At 32.2% G+C, this 9,587-nt stretch overlaps 1 long non-coding RNA gene across 1 annotated transcript; it reads right to left on the bottom strand.

Annotated features, from left to right (window-relative positions):
* Positions 1 to 6,499: 6,499 nt before the first annotated feature.
* Positions 6,500 to 8,377, bottom strand: LOC148761799 (uncharacterized). Its single transcript, XR_016027522.1, has 2 exons — positions 8,046 to 8,377; positions 6,500 to 6,760 (listed from the first exon to the last, which is right to left on the bottom strand). It is a non-coding gene; the product is annotated as an uncharacterized LOC148761799 (long non-coding RNA).
* Positions 8,378 to 9,587: the final 1,210 nt, after the last annotated feature.

Below are 9,587 nucleotides of genomic sequence, written 5' to 3'. Positions count from 1 at the left end.
AATTATAATCCCGGTACTTTTCGGAGCATAGGGGTAAAATGGTAATTTTGCCACCTCAGGGGCAAGATTATAATTTTACACACCCGACACTTGTCCAGCACATGGATTTTATCCGATATTATCTTGGATATTTGAAGGAATTTACATGGAGGAGAGAGAAAGCTTAATAGTTAAGAAATTAAAACGGGTCAATGACATGATGCCACATGTCATGCCTTTATTAATTTATTATTTTTCCTTTTTAAAAGGCACAAAAACCAGCCCATCTTCCACCCCATTGTCAGCCAAACCAGCAAGAAGAAAGAGAAAATAAAAACCAAACCTTAGAGAGAGAAAATCAAAGAAAAAGTGTGAATTTTCAAGGAAATTAAGTGAAAAATGTAAGATTTTTTCTATTAAGCTTGAGTTTTCTTATTCCCAAGCATTTCTCCTTATTTTTCATGATTAAATTGCATGTTTTCATGGCTAGTCATATGGGTCTAGAGAGAGAAAATTGTTGGATTGATTTGATTTTGATATATGATAGTGTTTAGTGTTAGTTTAGCATGTTAGTAAACAAAATATGTAGAAAAACATTCATTTTTCCCATTACCTAGCCTTAGTTGAATTTTCAAGTCAATGGTGAGGAAGAATGTGATGTTATTTTAGGTTATTTGATTATGAAATCATGGTTTTTGATATGGAAATTAATGAATTATGGAAAGAAAATCAAGTAGGAAAAATTGTGACAATGATGCACCATTTTGGCCGAATTTTTCCAAGAAGGAATATGAATGTGGCTGTCAAGACCCGAAACTCCCATCGAGCCCGTGACAATCGTCGCGAAGCCTTGACAGACATTCTTCATCCCGAATGCCGATTGAAACCTCGCAAGGCTCTCGTATTAGCTTTCGTGCTTCCCCGGTGAGCAATAGTTATCAAATCTCGCATTTGAAGAAATCAATAGTAATTTCCAAATCAAAAGAATAAAATATTATTTTCTGGCTCACAAGGGCATTTTCGTCATTTTTCTTCAAAAATATCGAAACCCACCAAAAACATGGTGTGTGGGCAAAAAACACATGTTTCATAATTAAAAGTAAATTTAGATGTCTAAAATAATTATTTGAAATGAAATTGTAACTGTTTGAATAAAATAATAATATTTAATAAAATATTCTATTTTTTAAATAAAAATATAATAATATTTATAGAGAAATTCGTAATTTATTTCTATAGTGTAAAAGCTAAATATATTCATACGTACTTTAAAGCAGATAACTGAAGTATAAAATTACTTTTACAGTGACACGTGGGCTCCCAACTGACCAAGAAGGTGTAGGGCTTGAACCCTTACTTTCTAGGATGCAACTCCGAGATTAATTCTCGTCTTAATCAACTATCAACAAACTATCATGAGCTTGAAAAATGGATAGGAAGAGGGGTGAGATTACATAATCCCAATGAGTAAACAAATACCATCTAAACCATCTAAAGTCGAGTAAATGGAGACGAATTAAAATATTCTTTTCCAATATATGTTTCATAACATGAATATTCAGTTTACTTAATTAATCAACATGGCATATATATCTCACAAAACTTGGCTCCTGTCAAAATCATTCCCGGGGATGCCTTGGCCTAGGCAGCTGACCGAGACCACTAAGGCTATTAAATATCTTTACATCCAAAATTCTAGCTATGCCTTAGCGTTGGCTGAGCCTCACTCTCACGCGGTGGTCCACGTGAAGTGCACTCAAAAACCCACCTCAAGAGATACCCTACGCGCCTCTACGACCGAGGTGAAAACATAAAGGAGTTTACCGTGCCCCTCTAATAGGCTAGTCCACGGAACCCCGCCACTGCAGTAGCTAATCTTTATTTTATCTACCACCTAATTTATAAAATCCTTTTCTGCATGACATAGCAATTTTTCGCAATCTAGCCTCTCAAGGCTGAATACATAGTATATATAATTTTGATACAAACACAGACTTTGCCATTCATGCTCACATATTGCTATAAGCCATATAATTTAAAACACAATTTATAACACAAGCAAGCAGTCTCTAATTACTCTAATTTCAAAACCAGTATTCAATTTTTCATAAAATTTATAAAATCATTTTATAAAATCACAATTTTTCCTAAAACATAGCAATTTACCATTTAAACACATTTTCTATAAAATCACACAATTGTATAAAACTACACTAGATAATTAAGACGATAATAAGTTTACTCACAGTTTTCGAAAATTAAATTCGGGTACTCTAACTATTACTCCTCTAGTGCGATTTTTTTGCCCTTGCTAGAGGATTCGCCACCTTGACAAATTGCACAATTAAGAGGTTTACTACTTTGGTACTAAACCAAAATAAACTAATTTATACTACTAATGCATGATATGAAGTGCAAAATGTCTAAATTTTGCCTAAACGCGGTGTTAGCCTGTTTCAGTCTTTTACCCGATAAATCGATATACGCGTTCGTTTAAACTCCAAATTAATTTTTTTCAGTTTCTACACCTCAATTGCATCCAAATTGCCTTAATGTCCCTCAGTGTGGTGCAAATTATCAGTCTCGACAGTAAATTACGAAAATACCCCTAATGGGTAAAAATTCGTATTTTTGCTCCGAAAATTCCCATTACTTTTCTAGGCTCATAATTCATAATTATTCATCATAATTCCTCAAATAAACATCAAGATCAGTAGCCAATATTCCCCTAGAAAATTTGGCATAATGGATTTCAATGGGAGAAAATTATTTATCTAGCTTATTTTTGCTATATTTCAATATAACCTAACTAAAATCACTTAATTCAATTAAAATCAACCAAAACTCAAGCTCAAAACTCATCCATGGAGGTTTGGCCAGCATGGGTGTCCATACCCACTTTCCAATTTTGCATGGAAATGAGAAAAAAATGCATGGGTAGTGAAAATCACAAGGAAAATCAATGAAATTTACCTTTTTAATGCTTGATTTCTTGATTTCTCTTGAGATTTTCACTACCCATGGATTTTTGGGTTATTTGGCTGGACATCGGTGATTTGAAGCATTAGAAAAAGAAATGATATCAATTAGAGCTAAATTAGATGCGTATTTCAATTTTTTAGGTAAAAGATCGAAATAGGTCAATACGGTGTTTAGGCAAAATTTAGACCTTTTGCATTCCATATCATGCATTAGTAGTCTAAATTAGTTTAATTTCAATCTAGTACCAATGTGGTGAATTTCTCAATTTTGTACTGTGCCAAGGTGGTGAGTCCTCCGATAAAGGCAAGGGAATTGCACCTGAGGACCAGTAGTCTGAGTATTTCGAAAATCCCCACTCTAGACATCGTGAGTAACCTTACCATCATTTTAATTATCTAAAGTATGTTTTTGTTCAATTTTGACGAATTTTATGAAAATGAGTTCAAATGATAAATTTTTATGTTTTGTAAACAAAATGTGTTTAAATGAAAAGACTTTATAAATTGTCTTGAAACGAAATAACGATTTGAAAAATAGAGTAATTAGAGACCACTGGCATGTTGAAAATTTATGATTGGAAATTGATGGCTTATGTTATATTGTTATTGTGTTGGCATGACTGGTTGGGCTGTGTTTTATGAATTGTATGAATTATTTTATTTTACCCTTGCAGGCTGGGTAGTATTATATTAGCCCTGTCATGCTATTAAGATTTTATGGTATGGTGGGTTTAGCTTGCTGCATTAGGTATGTTCTGTGGACCAGCCTATTATAGGGGCACAGAATCCGGATATATATATGTACCTCGGTTGGAGAGGTGCGTAAGGTATCTCCTAAGGTATGGTTAGAGTTCACGTCACGCCAAACCACCTCGTGACGATGAACTTCGCTAATGCCAAGGAACAGTTGTGTTCTTTTTAAACTAAAAATATATTTACGTGTATACGAACTTTTTAACAGCCTTGGCGGACTCGGTTAGATGTCTCGGCCAAGGTATTCCCAAGAATGATTTTGGCAAAAGCCAAGCTTTTAAAATACTCATAAGCCATGTTGAATATTTAAATGAAATGAATATTTATGTTATGAAATACATATTGAGATGAAATATTTTAATTGTCTCATTTTACTCGGACTTTAGATCTTTTGAATGGTATTTGTTTACTTACTGGGATTATAAAATCTCGCCACTCTTTTTTCCCTCCATTTCAGGCTCAGATTAGACTTTAGATAGCTGATCTCATTAAGGACTACCGTTGGGTTTGCATTCTTCAAACTTTAGGTTATAGTCCTCTTTACTTTTGTTTATTCGGGGGCCCACTTATTATTGTAAATTAAATTAAATACTTTGGCTTACTGTATTACAGTATGTATGAATTTATTTAACTTTTACGCTATAAAAATTATTTTTGTATAACTTTAAAAATATTGTTTTATGATAAAATAGAATATTTTACTTAATATTTCTTTATTTTCTTATTATACCCAAATAATCGAAATTTAATTTTAAATGAAGATTTTAAACTTTAAAACTCACTTTTGATTATGAATTATATGTTTTGTACTTGTATATTACATTTTAGCCGGTTTCGAAATTTTTGGGGAAAAATGACTAAAATACCCCTGTGAGACGAAAATTATTATTTTATTTGTTTTGAGTTGGAAACAGCTTAAAATCTTTTAGAACTTGATTTTCGACGACGATTACTCACGGGGGAAATGAGATACTAATATTAAGTCTTGCGAGGTCCCGGTTGGCATTTCGAGAAATGAATGTCTATCGGGGTACCGCGACGATTGTTAAGGGCTCGAGGGGAGTACCGGGTCGTGACATATGTATTAAGAGTAAGAAACAAGAATGAGGTCACTGTAAAGGTCTTCTATTAAATAGTTCAAAAAAAGGGACAAACAAAGGTCTTTCAAACTAATTAAACTTCATCATCAGCTTTTTTCATTCATTTGCATGGTATATACAAAAATCTTGACAGCAGATGAGATTACACAAATTATATTTATTCAAATAGAGATTACAAGTATGAACTAATGAAAAATTAAAAATGGTGCAAAATTACACGTAATATGTCTCTTCATTCATGCATACTCATTTCCAAAATTCAACTTAGAAGTGAATCATGACACATGTGATTCATCTTCCAAACATCATGCAAGCATTATCAACAACACCACCTAAAGCCCTTCTCCATCGATTGACTGGTCCTTGGCCGTGACCCGTGGTCGACCCAAGCCCTCCACTACCAAACTCACCCTCTCCTCTGATGATTCCACCATTTTGAATGCCAAACCTTTGTGATTGATTCCATGACAGTAACATCTACGGCCTTTCCGTTTTGCAGGCATTTCCTTCTTCTTTTTTCATTTTCCTTTTATTATTATGGCTATAATCTTGTGTTTCTGGTTTGATGTTGAAACCTTTTGTTTGTAGGCATTTCCTTCCACTCTCTGTTTTCAAGTCTGTTTTTTTTTTTCTTTTAGTTTTGAGCTTATTTTTTCTCTTTGCAATTGGTATGAACCGTTAATGTTTATTTGGGTGTGTTTCACATTATTTTGCTATTAGCAGTTTATGGTTATAGTCGCATTTTTCGAATGGTTCTTTTTGCGTATATTTGTATAGGTGTTTGTTTTTGGATGAGTTTGTTCATTACTTATTTGACTGTTGGTAGTTTCATGTTTTTTTTCCCTTTTTGGCACATGTTTGGTTAATAATCATTAATTATAGTTCAAAGAACTGATAATCCTAATTAAATAAATTAGTATGCTAAAACTAGCTCAAAATGTTTAAAACAAGATGTAAAATGCAAAGTTTAGAAGCAATAGCTGTCTTTGACTCTTTTCTTTCAACTAAGAATATTTCTGAGAATAGACTTTCGTTATTTTCTTACTATACATCAACATATTAGTTCTTCATTTGTTTGGATTGGAATATTGCATAATGAGCTCTTGCAACAACAGCTGCATAATCTACGAAGAAAGGTGATACAATGGCACTTTTTCCCCTCACGCACACTGACAAAAGCACTTGCATTTGCATTCAAAGTAATTCAAATGCTAATTTAATTTTTGACTTTCGATGTCTAGGAGTGAATACTAGTAATTGGTTTGTACTATATACACACACACACATGCAGCATTCTATGTTAAAGAGTTTGTTTAATATTCTACGTTAGTGCATATATATCTTGAATAGCGCAAAATAAAAATATAAAGACTTGATTGAAATAATAAAAAAATAACTTATTTAATTTTTTTTGAATAATTCAAGGACTTATTTGAGTAATACGCCTAAAAGAAAAGTTGCCTCATATGGGTGACTAAGCCTGAAACAAGAAAATAACAGGGCATAGTTTAGAGGTTAGGAGAGAAGGCTCTTGAAACATAACAAAAGTTGTTCATATATAGGTACATTTGCAAGCAATAGCAAATAATATAATAATTAATACTAATATATCAATTACAATTGCTTTTCATATTATACATATATAAAGGCATAATATCTAAAAAGTCTTTAAAATATTCAAAAAAATTGAAATAAATTTTTGTACTTTTATTGCATTCAATCAAACACTTATACTTTGATTTTGAACCAAATAAGTTTTTATACTTTTATTTTAAGTCAAATAAACCATCATTACATGAGGGACATAAAGGTTCTTCCCAGACTCGATATTTGTTGTCTTCTATACGCCAATGCTTGAGGGGCATCTCTTACAGGATTTCACATATCCATCGCGAAGGTAATCAAGCTATTGATTATCTCTCCAACAAAGGGCATACACACCAAAACCTGCAAGTATTTTCAGAAGTCGAAGGTGAGCTCAGAGGAATGATTAGATTAGACAAAAGTAATTTACCTTATGTTCGTTTTAAATAAATGTAAAGGAGTAGTACTCTTAATTTATTTTTTCTTTTTCTATTTTTACTTTGTGGATAATTCAAACTCTTGTAACAAGGAAGTGTTGAAATTTTATGATTGCATTCATAAATATGCACATAAAATGATACATTCCTATCTAGGTTTTTTTCCAAATTCTCCTCGATTTCATGTAATTCTGGAGGTTCGGTTTAGGTCCCCCTCCACATTGTATTTCATTTTTTCAGATTATTAATAAAACAATTACAAGGTAGCTGAGCCCTGCGAGAATTTCTAACTTTATAAAACAAAAAAAAAAAACCATCATTACTAATGATTGATTTACTCAAAATGTTATTCGTTATTTTATATCGTGTAGCAATAACGTGGCATGCTAAAATATAATAATTAATGATGATATGGAATGCTGACATATCATAATTAATGATAATGTAACATACCAATTTAGAATGCAGCAGAGCATTTGACTCATTGGTTAATGCATGATTTTCCTTTTGAAAAGAGTAGGGTTTGAATCCTTCTTCTCCCAAATATATATATATATATATATATATATATATATAAACATACTAATTTACCATGACAACATGACTATGTGATATTTTTCATTCTTCTCATCAACTTCATGTCATTGACATGTAGATATAAAATGATAACTGTCATTTTGACTAATAACATTTAGTTAATCATTAGATATAAGAGTTTATTTGATTCAAAATAAAATATAAAGACTTGATTGAAATAATAAAAAATAAAAACTTATTAAATTTTCTTAAATAATTCAAAGACTTATTTGAGTAATATGCTTAAAAGAAAAGTATAACATTTCCTTGTTTAACTTCACTTCACACCTTGGTAAAGTAGTTCACCGCTCATTTCCATAGAGAGAGTAAGAGATTGTTCTCCAATACACTCTCTGTTTCTTAGTTTGAACAGTAAAAAATGAATTTGTTTATGATAAAAGCTTCCTTTTTCTCTTTTGTTCATGTAATTCTATTTTATTCTTTTGTTTTTCATGATAAAATTTTATTTTTTCTATGTTTTTTGTCCTTTCTGTGAAAAAGAAATTAAAAAAAAAAGGTTAAAAGCAAAAAGAGAAAAAAAAAAAAAGGAGTAATAAACCTAGTTACTTCACCAAAGGGAAGAATAAAATCAACCAGCAAATCAATGAAAAAGTGATAGCACAAAAGAAACCAACCAGAAAGAAAGATGGGTTCAGGTAGTTCCCTCTCTTTTAATCTTCCCAACTTGCAATCGTTGCTTCAACGAAGTGATTGATCAAAGTATTGGACCTTGCCACCGATCTTATCAGTTGTTTCCTTTGGACAAGTTGGTGAAGAAGCCTTGCCAGCTTTTCATTCCTATGCTTCATTTCTTGTCTCATCTCAGCTAACCCTGCTTTCGATCTCCTAACTTTCTTCTATTTTGGCATGATATTGGATCTTAGTTACTTTGGTAAGTAAAAGCGAGTTTCGGCCAGAAAAGAATGAATCAAAGACGAAAAATGGGAGAAAGGTTATGAAGATAAGGCTATACCTTCCACGAATATACCTTCACCCTTTTCTTCATTGACACGAGACTTTTCTTAATGGGAACATTCCATGCACTTGCCATTTGTCTTGGGGCCATGGACTTCTCGTTATCTTTCCATCTGTCAGTCAACCTGTCCTTTTTGTATTTTATAATCAGTACAAAAAAGAAAAGATATTATATTTAAAGCATCAGATTATGTGCCAATTCTACATTTTTTTTTATTGATAAACAACGAGAAGCTAAAAACTGAAAGGATAAAAAGGGAAAATTACGTAACCACAGCAAACAAGCACAATTATGTAACAATGAAAAGAATTGATCACAATCACTTAGCATACCGTACAGATTTGCAGCACGAATGAAAGCCCAAAGATAAGGAGAGAGAAAATGATGTTTCCAGGAAAGTTCGTAATTGCTTTATAGTACCAACAGCAAGTTTAGTGTTTATGTCGAGATGATGTTCCCAAGAAAGTTCGTATTGCTTTTATAGTGCCAACAGCAAGTTTTGTGTTTATGTCGAGATGATGTTTCCAAGAAAGTTCATGCGAAGGGGATTCGAACACGTCGTTGGGTGGCGGCTAATTAGTCAGCTTGTTATCGACCGATAAAGAACGAAATCGGTCGAGTCGTGTGAGCGGTGCGATAGGAAACGTCAGCATTTCTTGCGTCGTTTGTTTTGAATGTTTTGTCATATAGCACCGTGAACAAAAAGAAATGGGAAAAAAGAGAGGGACTTATTATTATTAAGCAATTAACTTATACGGCAGAAAGCTCTGAGCAGATCATGTGTAATTATATTTTTTATTAAATTCTAACATTCCAAAGGGTAGATTTAGTTCAAACGACCAAAGTTTCAAATTCAGCTATTAAATGGATAAAAAAAAATAGACTTCAAAAAAATTCGGAAAGATCGAAATTAAGAAATTTGAGATGATAGTTCTAAGAACTCTTCTATTACATTTGTTCATAGTGCTTGGCTCTGTTTTTTTATTGTAAATTCATTTGGGTTGTTTTGGTGTATTTAAATAAGTTAGTAATTAGTTACATATTCGTTCAAGCTATAAGCTTGTGAGATCGAGTGTGTAAAACACTCATTGGTTGTAAGAATGAGTGTGAAATATTCAATGTTGGAAGTATTTGTTGGGTTTGTATAACATGAGATCTCACCTTGGTAGAAACTATTAATTCTTTTAATTTAATGAATTTG

Source organism: Theobroma cacao, chromosome 7, assembly GCF_053813885.1.
Source record: "Theobroma cacao isolate CCN51 chromosome 7, ASM5381388v1, whole genome shotgun sequence".
Classification (NCBI taxonomy): Eukaryota; Viridiplantae; Streptophyta; class Magnoliopsida; order Malvales; family Malvaceae; genus Theobroma; species Theobroma cacao.
Note: the sequence above shows the minus strand (reverse complement) of the source record. Positions and strands in the feature narration are given on the sequence as shown.